Raw genomic sequence first — 16,763 nt, 5'->3', positions numbered from 1 at the left:
AAATTTGAGAAGAGCACTCGGTATTTTGCAAAAGAAAGATAGCAATGTCAATTAGCTTTGGAATGATGCAGACAAATTCATAGATTATGAATTTATAAGTACTGAAAACTGACTTACACTGGACCAGGAATGCAACAATACTGCACAGATGTGTGGCTGGTAATTCAAAGGATTCATGCTGCTCTAAAGCTACAATGAAGAAATCAATGCTGTCTTATTTGCAAAAGTTTCTTTAATATGGGATGAGAGGAATCCTCTTAACAGAATGCATCACATAATGAAAGAAGAGCTAAATGTCTAACCCATGCTGAAAAATGGAAACTTTAATGCCAGTGTAATAAGTGCTAACAAGTTAAGCACAGTGATTTTAAAACACTCAGTATTTAAACTGTCCTCTTGTTTTTAAATATTTTCTTCATGAACTAAATACCTAACACTTTTATGTCTTCAAAAGGATATACACAAAAGGCCAAATTCCAAACAAATAGCATCATCTGACATATGACATTCAACACAGAGAACTGTAATTGATTGATATCATCGTGAGAATGTAGTTGCTCACTTCATTATCTTTTATTGCTGAGTGTGAACACAACTTGCCCTTTATTGCTTATTCACTTTAAAAACTCAGCTTTATAGAAGTAGCATGCATGTGTGTATAAAGTATTTCAATGTTTTGAGCCTAATTCCCTTTTTAGAATCAGGTATATTACTCTGGAAGTTCCAGTTTGCATACACTGAATGGAAACTGGGAGAGCTCTCTCTTTTGGACTCAGGCATGGAGTATTTATTTATCAGGGCAGAGCACCAATCACATTGGACCATTTGCAGGCCCAGCCCTAGTTACATGCATAGTAACAACATACTGTATATGGTAACAGAAGTAAAGTGACATTAAATGTGTTAAATGCCCAAATAATTTTGGAACCTGGCTCTCTCTAGGCATATTTTTCCTTTTTAAATGAGTATTGTAAAAAAGTGATATCCTTACAAATCTCAGTCTTAGGAACCTATTTCAGAAATAAATGAGCTGGTGAGATTACAATCAACAGGTGCATTTATATACATTAAGTATTCTCTTTCTGTCCCATAATTATGTAACATAATTGTCACTCTAAAATATTTTTTTATTATTGAAAAGTATTCATAGTCAATAAAAATTACACAGCATATCTCATTAACATGTTCACATACCTACCCCTTACAGGTTGACATACCTATAAGTTACAGTTAATGTAAATTTACTATGATTTTCATAGTTAATTACATGTCCATTTGGGTCCTAAGACCATTCAAGAACACAGGCTCCTGTACATTGAAGATCATTTTTCTTATCGCAGTCTTGTCATCAACAGTGTATTAAATGACTTCAAAATTCCAGCAATTCTAATTGTGAATGGTAATTTAGTTCAAGAGTTTAGAATTAACTGAGTAATATAATAATAGTGTTAAGTATATAACATAGGGCTACATACTCTAGCATATCTTGAAATAGCTAAACACTAAAGGTCTAATACTTCCCTTAAAACATTTTCACTCAAAATAATTCAGCCTAGACTAAAACGTGTCATAGGTTAAGTTGTAACTTATAATAAATAATTACATTTTCACCACTCTATCACTATAATGTAATTTCCTGATCAATGTGATTTTTTGGTGGGAAAGTTGTATTGTATTAGTATGACTACAAATCCTTAGATAAACAATAGACTTGGACAAAATGGATACGCTTGTAGTATTACTTCATGCAATAACTTTTAGAGGTAAACTTGTTTGCCTTTCTGCCCTTACATTTACAAAAAGTGTGCATTCCTTGAAAAGCAACCTGTTACTCATTTTAATGCCTAAACCTCTGAAGCCTTCAAAAACTAAGGATTTTACCATTTTAAAAGTGTAATTAAGTAAATATTTACCAAAGTACAACATACTGGTTTTGTTGCAATTGTGTAAGTTCAAAATTAGTAGTAGTATTACTTCATGCAATAACTTTTAGAGGTAAACTTGTTTGCCTTTCTGCCCTTACATTTACAAAAAGTGTGCATTCCTTGAAAAGCAACCTGTTACTCATTTTAATGCCTAAACCTCTGAAGCCTTCAAAAACTAAGGATTTTACCATTTTAAAAGTGTAATTAAGTAAATATTTACCAAAGTACAACATACTGGTTTTGTTGCAATTGTGTAAGTTCAAAATTAGCTACACAGGAATAGATAGAAGCCAAATACATTTAACTTCATTAGCATTGTAGGTGACGGTAGAAAAGCCCCTGTCTTATAGTCTCTCATGTGTATTTACCACAATGATATCTGCAAAACATTAACCCAATATAGAATTAAGACATTTTTGATATGCTTTTGCTTATGCATTACTTCTATTTTTGTGAGCCAGTACAACTGATGAGTATTGGGCATTTAGAGACAAAACCAGTCTGCAGAAAATAATTGAAGAGTTCTAACAAAACAGTTACTAAGCTATCCTTCTCATTATTAATAAAAAAAGACTGTGAATACTGTCTGGGATGATAGGACATGATTTTTTTAACCTTCCCCAGAGCCTCTCAACAGCTACACTAAAAAGGGTGGTGAGAGAATGGAGCATCAAGTCTCAGTGGTTCTCATGGACTTACATATTTCCACAGACACTTGTGAAATAATCAAAGATATTTCCCATGTGTAATAGGGATATAACATGTTAATGTGCAAAATATGACCACCCGGCTCTGATACTTTAACTTTGGAGCAGATAATCTAATAGTATCCTTTCATATTGCCTTCTAAACAGCTTAGACTCATAACTAGATGTATTTTCCTAAATCAGGTCTCAGAACTACCTGATGATACTATTCAGACATCATTTATTGACAGGAGTAGGGAACTTAACTATAATTCTTAAATCTTAATCTCTTTTTTATTAAATGGTGCATCTACCCTTTTCTCTGCCTAATCAGCTTATTAACAATTCAGTGCTTTAAAGTCTTCAGTTTTATATGGTTCTCTAAATACCTGAAACAAAGATTTTAACATGACTGAAACACAACAAAAATTTGAAATACAGCAACAGAATGTCAATTGATTGAGTTGATATTTAGCATAAGGCCCTTAAAGTCACTTTGTGCATAACCCCAGATATTGATTTTAGTTAATGTAAACATGATATGTAGAATGACCAATACAACAGTTTTTAGAGCAGACATACCCAGGGGTTATGACAGTCAGATCAGGGATGAAATTCAATAAATTTGTTAGTAACAATCCAATATATGCCTGTCCCTAGTAGGTTACGGTAAGAAATGAAATAGACACATCATGCAAAGTGAATTAAAGCATTCAGACATGCGGTGACAGGAAAACACATACAAGTCAAAATTATCTGTGGGATAATTAAAAACATTATTAAAATAAAAACCTCATTGCTAACAAAAGTTGCTAGTGATGCTGAAAAGTCAATATGTTGGCACAAACTTTGGGAAATTCTTCTTAAAGTAAACAACCTTCATGCATACCTTCCAACTGTCCAGATTTGTGGTTCATATTTTAGGTCTGTACCTCATCAAATTTGTGGTTTTCTGGTAAATCACTGGGATTATATGAGGACAGAAGTCATTAAAAATGGCATAAATTTCAGTTTCAGACTTTAAATCCTTCAAAAAACATATGTCAAAACAAACCCTGTTACTCTAGCAACTGTCTACATTTATAAGAGGAATATTTAAAATATGTTCTTATTTTTGGGCCTTTGTCCCCCCACTTTGTCAGATTTTGCCCAGATTCCATGCGCTAAGAGCCATCATGCTATCTCATTTGTAAATAGTAAATAACCCTAGAGCCAAAATATTCACTTTGTAATCAATACAAACTATCTTGACTTATTTTGTTAAGATAACAGGTTTAAAACACCACCCTAGAATTAGTTTATCTTTCACAGAAAGATTTCTGAAAGTTATCAAATGGAACATGTGGCTTAAGCTTCAGTAATAATAATAATTCTGCAATCATGTTCTGAGAATATTAATTTAAGGTCACCCTTTTTCCTTGCCTAGATTGTGGGCATTGATATAACATAACTTCGGAAATGTGGTAAGTCATAAGGCTGCTGAATGAATGAACCACCCTTCATGGATTACATTCAAAAATGTCTCCACAAATGTTTTAACTTTATAACACAAACATTTTCCTTCAAGTTGATTTAATTAATCACATCCTGTCCTGAGCAAGCATGCCATGTAAAAAGTCTAGATCTTCCCAACTGTTAACTTTTTTTCATATGCTGTCACCTGAAACATCTGAGCTGTTTGTTAAAATATCTCATTTTTGTGAACTTACACTAATATTTCTCTTAATAATACGTAAAAAATCCAGAGTGAACTCCAGTGCTGAGGATATGCAAAACTTTAATAAATAAAATACACACAAAGATAAAATACAAGAAGGTGAGCGCTTTCACAGTCTACTGCCTGCTTCTTCAGACCATATAATATTTCTCTTAAAACAACTTCAACTAAACTGCTGTTACAATACTCCATACAACTTAGGAAAGAATCTTTTACCGGATTTAAAGAGATATAGACCAAGTCATTTAAAACAGCATGAACCATGGGACAGTCATAACACTCTGTGTGTAATGAATTTCTGCACTAAATTTTATTCATTTATTTGTTGACTAGGACAAAGCCTATTTTCAGCAGAGGCCCATGGAGAAATGCTCCAGGTGCTTGTCTTTGGAATGTGGGAGGAAATCAGAGTACCCAGAGGAAACCCACACAAACACAGGTAGGACATACAGACCCCACACCGAAGGCACCTCAGTTGAGAATTGAACCAAAGAACATCTTGCTGTGAGGCAGCAACATTAACTGCTGCACCACTGAGCCACCTGCTAGAACTTTCCAAATCTTTAAGCTTTGAGAACTGCCTACAGAAGCCAGAATCAATCACCTTATCAAATTCAAAAAGCAGATAGACAAGTCTATTAACCTTAAGCAGAACACCCTTATTTTTCTGACTGGACCTGATTCAGGTTTTTTGTTGGAGTTCCTTAAACCAATACCTGGGACTGACAGTAGAGGTGATGAGTTTATGTGCAAAGGTACTTGTGCTTTTGTTTTCACTTCAGTGAGCAATTAGGAGATCTAGTACTTTTTACAGGCCTTATATTATGCACATTCATTGCTGTATTTAAAGGTAGATACAAAAGTAGGAACCACAACAGGATCAGATCCAGCTGCTCCCTATAAAGCAGAGTGTTTGAAATAAAATGCCCAGCATTGTAAACTAGGAAGTCATCTGCATGGGGAAAAAAAAATCTGAAAATACTTTTAATTGTCACTCGAGAATATTCACATCTGTGTAGTTACCAGGACATGGTGTAAAATGTCCGAGAATACCCCAGCCATGCAATGTTTCAGTGTCTTCCACACCTCTAGACCAGTAGCTGCATAGACAAGGGATAAATGTGGAGGTGTCTCAATATACATCAGTAACGAGCATACCTCTAGGGTGGTCAAACAGGATGACCTGCAGGAATTCCTCACATGCAGGATACCATAGAAAAATCCCATAGCATATCTTAGCCAGCTATAGGTCACCCTCCATGTCCCAGGAAGATCACAATGCATAACTGGACCTACTGGAGACACTTACCATCCATCCTAACTCTCCTTTGTAGATTGGTAATCTTACATGAACTCAAATCTAGAGGCACAGACATTCCTGGACTTCATAAATACAAACACCCTTGACCAAACAGTGAATATGCCCACTAAAGAATCCAACATCCTGGACCTCATGCTCACAAATATAGGAGAATTCTGCACCCCCACCAGTGTCTCATCCTCCCTGGTATGGTCCAACCATAAAACTGTCTCCTTCATATTCAAAATCAACCTGTAATTTCATTAAACAAGTAACAGCTATGAACTATTCCATGGCAAATTACCTTTTAAGTGATGGTTTAGCAAAATTCAGTGCCCCTCCAAACCCAGAGAGCACAGCAACATATGCTGAATTGCTCTCAGAAACTCTGTACAACCAAGTCAATGGCTGCATAGAGGCTGCTGTACCTACCAAATTAAGTCCAGAACTAGCCCCATAAACAAACTGCCCTGGTGTAATCCCAAATTAAATAGAATATACCACAAAAGGCAAACATTTATGATAAAAAGCAGGAAGGGTAAGTTTCCATAAAGATAAACAAATTTTTATCAAAATAAATTGGCAACTAATATGGCTAATAAGGTCAAGCAAAGCCAATTTTAGCCTCCCACATGAAGGATAACCATAAGGCCTTCTTCAACTATGTCAGTAATCTCAAGTACAGCAAACAGCAGTGTGGTGAACTGGTGGCTAATGGTGACACACTCACCAAGCCTGGTGATACAGTAAACCTTTTAGCAGACAAATTCAGTTCCAACATTCTCCCCTGTCACCCATAACTATCTCCCAGCAAATACTCCTCAAATATAACCCCTTTAAATATGCCTAGGGAACATGTAGTAGCTGCACTCCCTAAGGCCAAGAACACAACCTTAATAGGCCCCATTAGTATGCCAGGATGCATCCTGAACAGTCTCAAATATGACTTATCAGGACTGCTGCAGTCATTATTTAACTTGAGTCTTAAAACAGCCTTTGTGCAATGATAATGGAGGACTGTGATGGTCATCCCCCTTTGTAAGGGAGGACCTCCCACAGATACTGGAAACTACAGACCCACTAGTCTAACTAGTCTTATTTGCAAAGCCATGGAAATAATTATTATGGAAACTATCAACCAGGACATAGGAGACCTACAGACACTGGATTCATTTCAATTTGATTTTTTCAATGGAAGGTCTTGCTTACTAAATCTTGTGGACTTCTTTGAAAGGGTGACTAAGGCAAAATGGATGAGGGGGAAATGGTGTATACTGCCTACCTAGATTTGGCCAAAGAATTTAATACGATAGCCCACTTGAGCATTGTTAAAACTAATGGAGCTAGATATAACCCCATTTATAACTGGATAGCTAGCTGGCTCACTGACATGATCCAGGAAGTTAGATTCAGTGAGTGGCTGGTCAGCAATGGAGACCCTCAGGGTTCTATGCTAGGCCCACTCTTCTTTAGCATCTACTTTTTGGATGTGAAAGCAAATGACGAAGACTTCTAGCTAGTGATGTTCGCAGATTGCAAACTGGGAGCAGTCACTGAATCCCCCAAAGATGAGATCACCCTTCAGGAAGGCCCAACATCCTCTTGCAGCTAAAGCCATGACTCAAAACTCAATAGAAAGAAATGCATTATAGTACCTTTTGGTAAGTTGGCCACTTCAGGTAACTACATCAGCAATAAAACACTCCTAAAAGCTGATTCACTAGTAAGGGCTTTGGGAACTCGTGTAGAGTAACCTAGCCATCAACCAAAATGTGTCCAAGGTAGTAAGAAAATCCTTCTATATTTCTCAATCTACAAATAAGGGCATGGTATCTAGTTCCAGAGAGGTCATCATTCCATTGTACTTGGCCCTCATCAGACCAATTATAGAGCATAATGCCCACTTCGGTATGCACCTGACCAGACACATGCAGCAACTAGAACATCAAAAAGCTTTCTTACAAAAAGAATATAGGGAGTAAACACAATGTCTTGGGCTGATCAACTCAAAGCCCTGTCTCTTTACTCAGCATCATACAGACATCTGAGAGGTGATCACTGACTGGTGTGCAAGGCATCCCTGGCCCTTGTTTTGATGAATCTTTTGTACATCCACAAAACGAACATTATCAGAACTACTAGATTAAAAGACATGCATTTTGCTTGCGACATAAATAGGACATGATGGAGAGAGAGATATGTTTCTCAGAGAATTCCTGTTTTCTGGAACAGGTGACCCAGCTACGCCAACCAGAGTTCTGCTCTGTCCGTATTTAAGTGCAACTTGGACCAATGGATAGGTAATCAGAAATTCACCCCTGGACTGGCACATACGTTTTTGATGGACAAAGGCTGTCAGTAAATCACCCTCTATATAAATCAAATTTGGGGTCATATTTGAGTTGCATGCCTAGGCTTAAATAGTATTAGCCTAGGACATACTTACGAACTTAAGTGCTTAAACTGAATAACTATGTCTGCCTGACATTCTGCATGCAACTAGAAATTGTAACCTTCGCCAGTAATAAGTTACCTAAAGGCTCAATTTGTGTTGACAAAGAAGGATCACTATCACCATTCTGTCACCTTCCCAGTCTTCTTTATTTGCATTTTAAACTCATTGTGGTATTTGCAACACTGTTGTAATGACAAGCCAACATCAATAGTGTCTTCTAAATACAAAAACAAACAACAAAAAAAAAACATTGAAACAGGCACTGAAAATTAACCTTTAGTTTTTCATTGTATTCATTTTGTATGTTTTTATATTTATTGCTGTTCCTGAATATAAAACATTTCACAATTTAAACACATGAAGATAACCTTCTTAAATAAGTGTGAAGAACTGTACTTCACTATCCTCTCAAAGTGTTTTTTTTTTTAAATTAGTGCCTTTGCATAGATAACCGGGTTATCATTAAACATTGGATCATAAGCCTCTATATAATTAACATCGCTATTATTTTATTTATTTATTTTGCTAATAGTACTAAAACAGTGTAGAAAGGATGGTTTTAGAAAACAAAGCAACATAGCCACATGTATTGCATATATTTATTTGGTGACAAAGCATTTAAAACATTAAAGAAAATAAAATAGGGTAAGTAAACAAAATAGTATAGTGCACATAATCCTTTGCCAGTCTCCCAGCTCATGTGCAATCTGTACTATATAATCAGAAAGTATTATTTCATGAAGCTTTTCTCAACAAAATGACAAAGGGCTCAGGATATAATCTCAAGCAGTCTTGTAAAATTTATTTTACCCTTTGTATATTCATTAATAAGGATTAACAAGACAGTAAGTCAGTTAAGGATATTAAAAGCCACAGCTAAAGAAGACCTTTAGGTCAGTCTCAGGTAGAAACCAGTCTTAGGATTTATACAAATCAGCTAGTGCTGCATACCTCAGGAGAGGGTCTTACTGCTATTACTCAGCTGACGATTGTTTTGACAATTAAACCCAGAAAAAGGAGTTGCACATATCAGCTCATTACTAATGTAAATTATATAAAAACTTCAATGATTAGGAGAACCACAACAGGATCAACTGATACTTTTCAGTGCTTTCTTTCAATTTAAGAACTTCTTCAGAAAACAATGTAATTTAAAATGCTTAACATTTATATAAAATGACAACCTGTCACAGAAAACTCCAAAACTGTCAAAGCATGACGTCACCTCCTGTAGAAACATTTAAGGGGACATTTTATATTGAAATTATCATTACATCCAAGAAGAATGTCACATTTAAAAATAGCTACCATCTGAGCTTGCAAACCTCAATAAACATATCTACATCATCAATAAACTCTTTTAGTTTGCTCTAATACTATAATTTTGAATTTAGAATTACCTGAACTTTTACTATGTTTAGCGAATGCATACCTAAGACTGCATTTTTTTCAGCAGTAACATGCTCTTTAATTCTTTCTGTACTCTTCTAGTGGTTTTATCCACATATACGTGTGTGCAAAAGTCACAAAATCCTAAATAAACATTCTTGCTGTTACAATCAAAATGTCCAGAAAATTGTACTGTATAGTTACAATGCTCTAAAAGATAACAATAATAACAATGTACATATTTAAATACTGTACATTTACCACATCTAAACTTATCCTTCTTTAAGCTACTCACAATATTAGATTCATTTATTATTAAATTACTTTTGTGATATTCAAGAATATTTTTCAAAGATCTGGTCTTTTTATATCAAAAATTAGGACAATTTCCTAGAATCTGATTATTTTTATTGCCATGTATAATACATCAGGTCTTACTCAAATATCTCTAACACCATACACATCACTACTATATCTGTTTTATTAGAAACTTTAATGGTGTTTTTCTTACTTATAAATCCAAACCTTAAATAGGCTTAAATTTAACTAACCTCTGACTATTAACCTCAACAAATTTCTCATTAATTAAATCTTCATTAAATTTCATTTGAACAAATACTTTCTTTAAAAATTCACATTTCTCTCAAAAAGATTTCATCATCAATTATAATTTGGGACAAACATATAAATTGTCATTTCACAATTAAACTTTCATAAATTTGGGGTGCTGACTTGTATGTTTTAAAAAATGTTCCTAAAGTCCTTTTACAATATATAGTAGAATGAAATAAAAGTCTCTGTTTATCTAAGGTGATTTCTATGTGTAAATTAAAAAAAAATCTAAATTATCAGAGGTTCTTCTGAAAAGAATTGAATTCTGATTTTGTACCCTGCCAAATTATATATATTGTCTATATATCTCTTATGTAGCTTACCGCTTTCAAAACCAACTAATTTCTGTAATGTTTTGGCTTCCCAAGAATGTAAGATGATATTCACATATATAGGAGCCATTTTGGAACCCATAGCAATCCCATTTTGTTGATGGTACATTTTATTAAAAATGCAAAAAATGTTCTCAAATACAATTCATATATTATCACATATAGTATGTATTTTATAATTATTCATAAATGTATATTTAGTTAAATATTTTCTGGAGAATCCCAAACCTTCGACATGTGGTATATGACTCTATATCTAAGGTTACCAGGAGATGGTCTTTTATGTGTAACTTCATAATCCACGAGTCTTTCAAATAAAACCTTGTGGATTGGACAATAGGATTCAATTCACAATCTATATACTCAGATATATTTTCTGTCTGGTTGTTTCTGGATGACACAATGTGCCTAAATGGTGGATTTTTCCTCATTCTTCTGAATTCTCTGTATTCCAAAAAGTTTCTCTAAACTGGGCTGCTGTATCACTGCATAATTATATTCTTCAAATGAAATATTATTTTTAGATAATAATTCAAACAGGGCACTATCAGTAAGATCAAATTTTTTAAGACCTTCACAAAGACACACAACTTTATAGAATACGGGATCATTTAATAACTGCTACATAATAGATGCAAAGTTCTCATTTTCTATGACCACAACTCCTGTCCCTTTATCTGCTTTCACGATTAACTGATAATTATTTTTTAGTTGTACTAAAATGTCAGTTTCAATCATGAACAAGTTAAACCACTTATTAACACTTTGATTACACAACAACTTTCTAATATGTTCACAGATTTTTAAATATACATTTAAAGCATTGTGTAGCAAAGGGTTGTAACAATTTTTTTCTTGACTACTTTTGGTATCATGTAGGTCTAAACAATTGGTATCATTTAATATATATTTTAAATTTAACTTTCTACGAAATAACCTAAAATACAAAAGTACATCGGTTAAGCTCACCCTCTGTGAAGGGATAAAAGTAAATCCCTTCTTAAGAAGGCTCAGATGGTCTTCTAAAAATATAACATTAGTTAAATTAAAAGAACAGTCAATATTGTCTTCTTGTGATGAAATATTTAACAGTTGAATTCTTCCTCTGTTCCGACCTTGCCCTCTTGCACACCCTCTTATCGATCTCCCATTCTCTCAGCCTCTTCCTTTTTCCAAAAAAATCATTGATGGTGATTTGATTTAAATTAGATTGGGTGGAATATGAATTTGAAATAGGTTCAAAAATAATGTTGCTGTTAACACCTTCATTATTGTTGTCAACCCAAAGGTAGAAATTCATCAAGTGATATAATGGCATTTCCTACTGAAACTGTGGTATTGTCAACAGGCTGAACAAGAGGCTTTACAATACCATCTTTACCACTTATCACATAAGCTTGTTGGCTTTTGTACTAATGAGCATCTCATCTTAATTTTTTGTTTTTCTTAGAAACAGTGGTGGTAACATGTCTACTTATTTTGGCAGGTATACCATCCTTCAAGAACCCATGCAAATGAAATTATGGATGTTTTAAAACATCACATAATATTCTTATTTCACTTTTCAGCACTTCAATTTTATCTTTATTGTGGTTCACCAACATTTTTAGAACTTTAATGCCAGTATCATTGTAAACTTGGCATAGTTCTTTAAAAAGTGGAACAGTTATACATAATGCCAATGGTAAATTTATAACATCTTAAATCTATTGGTAATATTTCACTATGAATACAATGTAAAAGATAAAAGTTGTCAGATTCAATGTTCTTAAGTTTAATGATTAACCATTCCAATTTATAAACAGACTTACAGTTAGTTGAATTTTTTAGTCCAGAACTAGAAGCCATAAAATCATTCCTTTGTGTCCCACCATCTTCATTGTTAAACTCCAAAAAGGAATTATTTCCATCATTGGATAACTCATCTTCTAAAAAGTTCTTATAGGAAGTAGGTTCAATTATAGTAACATCTAAGTTAGAAAAGTCAAGGCCAACACTGGATTCTGAAAAGTTATTAGCTAATATAATAAAGCTAAAAAACACCTCAATGCATTCTGTGCTTCACTGGCCATATCTACTAACTTTCAAAAGGTAGCAACCAAATTCAGATGCACACTGTGAGCGGTAGCATTGTTGCCTCACAGCAAGAGGTTCTCCCGTTCAATTTTTGGCTGGAGTGCCTTCTTGTGTGGAGTCTGTATGTCCTCCCCGCAGTCGAGTGGTGTTCGAAAGACATGCATAAAATGGGCATGCCTTCGCTGAAGTTTGGGCATCGAGCTGGCACTCGGCACCGTAAAAATCTACTGCCAATCATTAGTGGACCAGAGTTCCCCTGCGATGACCCCAAACCAGCAAAAGCCGAAAGAAGAAGAACTGTGAGTGGATAAATCCATAAGATTTTGGCTATTAGGGCAAATGTCATTCTGAAGTCTTTCTGTCATAAGCCAACCAAAATTAAATACACAAAACCAAAAAAAAATACCAACTGAAGACAAGCACAATACAAACTGAATAAAAACTTCAATGATCGGAGGAACCACAGCAGGACTAACTGATACTTTTGAGCACTTTTTATTCAATTTATTTAAGAACTTCTTCAGAAAACAATGTAATTTAAAATGCTTAATGTTTATATAAATGACAATCTATCACAAAAAAAGCCAACATTTTCAAAGCATGATGTCACTTCCTGTAGTTCCATTTAAAGGCACATTTTATATTGAAATTATCATTAAGTTCAGGAAGAACATCAGCAATTAAAAAATAGCTGTGATTTGAGCTTGCAAACTTCTGTAAATGTATCTATGTCACCAATAAACTCTAACTTGTTCTAATACTATAAATTTAAATTTAGAATGACCTGAAGAACTTTTACTATGCTTATCAAATGCATTCTTAACACCATAATTTTTTACAGAAGTAACATTCTCTTTAATTCTTTCTGTAATCTTCTAGTGGCTTTACCCACATACAAGTATTTGCAAAAATCACAAAATGCGAAATAGATGGCAAACTTGCTGTTACAATCAAAATGTCCAGAAATTTTTACTGTATAGTTACAATGCTCTAAAAAATAACTACCACAACAATGTATATATTTACATGCTGAGCATTTACCACATCTAAACATACCCTTAAGCCACTCAATATTACATTAATTTATTATTAGATAATTTTTGTGATGTTCAAGAATTTTTTTCAAAGACCTGGGTCCTTTTATAACAAAAATTAGGAAGATCTCTTAGAACCTGTTGCACACTAAGTAATGAATTTTATCTAAAATTAAAGCTAGTCATTCACAGTCTGATGAAAATTTTAATATACCATGTGCAACCACCATCCAAAATGGAAAAGAAGCTGCCTTAAGAAGCACTAGCACAGGAAATTCAAAATAGCTAAGCATCAGATATGTTTATCTGAAACCTTGCACAACCAAGCAGCAACTCTTAGTGACATTTCCATGTGTCCATGACAACTGTAAGGGTGAATTCATACTTCAGAGGGACTTTAATATTGACTGGAACAAGCCTGGCCTAGCACTTGAAGCCTACTATCTAAGATTTTTATAGATAATTAGTTCTACAACAAGAATGGGCCTTCATTCTGGAGCAGTGCTCTAGACTTCATCTTGAAAAAACTGCCAAACATCTGTGGAAGTTCTGGGAATATACAAAGTCACATACTTGACCACAATGCAATGCTTAAAATCTGGAGCATAAACCATAAATTACCCAAACAACACTATAGAAATCAGAAGTCTTAAGAATCTTCCTCTACAGCAGATCGGTGAAACTATTATGGCCATGAAATTGTTCTCCCATGACCAAGTTGCTGATATAATACTCCTATTTTCAACTACTTCCAAAGGTCTGTAAAATAAACACTTAGAAACAAAATAAATCAACATCTAAATCTGGTAGCTATGAATAAAGCTGAAAGACAGCATGCATGAGAAGAACATAAGATAATCACATAACTTACTTATGATATACAGGAAGTCTATAAAAATCTCAAAGCAACAGATTCAAAAAGTAATCAAGTAGCTCTGATTCACTAACCTGCAGAACTCAGATTTGTGTAATCCACTGGCTTTTCTGAAATAATGTAAAAAAAGTTCTAAGTAACACCTGGGTATGTCCAGATAACCCTCGTCTCCTGAGAATAAAGCAGAAATATCTTTACTTCTTTTACTCTGTCAAATGAAAATACTCAACCTGTTTTGAAGTCCTGCACTAAACAATAATCAAGTGGCTCTAGTCACTAACAGCTTTACAGTTCAGCCAATGTCCTTACCCTTTGTAATAAAAATATCCTCTAAATTGAAACAGCTCTGCTTGGGAAAATAATCTACCACCAGCATATGTAAAAATAGCTTGTACCATTTATTGAAATATGTTGTAAAAACATTAAAATAGAAGCATCACCAAAGCTTCCTTTCCAGATCTATGGAAACAAGGCAGAGAGAGTCCACTGCACTAAGGTATTACAAAAATAAAATAGAGAACTACAGGTCAACCACTTTACCTAACAGACAATCAAAGGATCTTGAAAGACCCATGAACAGTGATACACAGTCTAACAGAACTTGATATATTAAGCTAACCCCAGTTAACATGACCTCATATCTGGCATATAGACAGTTTTAGAAAGCTTGTACAAAATACGGTTCCCTATTACGAGAGCTAAAGTCTGTTTAAGTGAATCCGTAAATGTTGACATGTATTGCACAAACTGGCATTACTGCAGATGTCCAAAACTGCAAATTTGGAAATGTCGAATTACCATGGCTGGCCCGTCTGTGGTATAGCTCCATAAGGTAAGTGTGCAATAGTTACGGACCTTAGGGTTAGGGTGCGGGTTAAGGTAAGTGCATAGACAGTTAATGTATGTAAGATTTAGCGAAGGGTTAGGAGTAGGGCTTTGGTAAATGTATGTATGTGGATTATTCATTTTGTTTGTTTATATTTTCGTAGGGGAAGTGTGCGATAGTTACAGACCTTAGGATTAGGGAGGGGTTATAGACAGTGCATAGATAGTTGTGTATGTGGGGTTTAGTGCAGGGTTAGAAGTAGGGTTTTGGTGCTTACTTTAGGGTTAGAGGTAGGGTTTGGTTAGTGTATGTATGTGGTTTATTTTGTTTGGGTAGGTAGTATGCAGCAGGTGGTGGGGTTGGCCAACTATGACAGTTCGAGATTTAAAATTTTGCTATTTAGTGCGTTCGGTATTCTTGCAGTTCGCGCAATTCGTGTCGGTGTTTTGGTATTCGCTCAAAAGGAGTTTAGCTCTGGTAATACAGACCCACAAAATACCACTATCAAGAAGGAAAATGGATTACATGCAGTGCATTACTTTGTAACTTCTCCAATGTCTTTAGTGTAGTAAATCATCATTTTTGATAGCACGTCTGCAAAAATTAGAGTGCTTAATTATGGTGCTTTTTTATTTTTATCAAAAACAGGTTCATAGCTGCACATCTCTCATACACCTTTAAGTCATACTACTTACATCAAAGTCCATCAGGGATCTGATTTGGGAATACTATTATTCATGTTTACAAAAACTGTACCAGTATGACATCTAGTTAATCCTACGTATAGATGACTCTACTCTCTCTCTCATATTTATGTTGAAGCTTTCATTTTAGAGCAGTATTTTGGATTTAACATGATAATCAGCTTGATATTGATTACCAAACTAATCCTGAGTAAGGAAGATAAAGTTAATCATATTCAAGGAACATTATTACTAACCCAGAAATAACTCTCCTCCCATTACTATTTACAGCTAAGAGGAACTACAGTGATCATGTCATGTTTGAAATGCCTACTTGTCACTCTGGACTATAAGTTAAGTTTTCAAGAACACATTGACACTACCATAAAATCCATTCATATAAAGTGTGGTGCGTATTATAAACACTATGATCCTACCTCCTGCTGCACAGCAAGAAAAAAAAAATAATCAAGCACTCCTGTTATTCATGCTACTATACAAAATTTGCTACCTAATATCACTAAAATGTCCTCCATTATCAAGATACCAACTAGGTACAATATTCTCAAAACAAGTAATAACCATTACACATCCCTCAGAAAATTGAAATCAAGATCACCTACCTACAAATAGGAGCTCTACAGTTTGTCACTGGATTGTTGAACAGTAAGAATATCAGTCTAAAGACTGTTGTTGTCCAGTCATGAAACCAGACTCAAAGAAGAGCAAACAGGTGAGTGTTGCATTTTCTTCATATATATTTTGTGTGAGGCTTCCTCTACAAAAAAGTTTTTTTTTTCTGTTTTTTGACCTTAAGAGTGTCACTTCTTTAAATTTGACATTAAATGTTGTAA

At 34.4% G+C, this 16,763-nt stretch overlaps 1 protein-coding gene across 1 annotated transcript in view; it reads right to left on the bottom strand.

Moving 5' to 3' along the window:
* Nucleotides 1-16,763, bottom strand: part of LOC122790443 (platelet endothelial cell adhesion molecule-like) — a 611,804-nt gene that overhangs the window by 153,583 nt on the left and 441,458 nt on the right. The gene's annotated exons all lie outside the window — the stretch shown is intronic.

Source organism: Protopterus annectens, chromosome 16.part0 (assembly GCF_019279795.1).
Source record: "Protopterus annectens isolate FY-2018-M chromosome 16.part0, PAN1.0, whole genome shotgun sequence".
In the NCBI taxonomy this organism is placed as follows: domain Eukaryota; kingdom Metazoa; phylum Chordata; order Ceratodontiformes; family Protopteridae; genus Protopterus; species Protopterus annectens.
The sequence above is the reverse complement of the archived record's forward strand: the minus strand, read 5'-3'. Positions and strand labels throughout refer to the sequence as shown.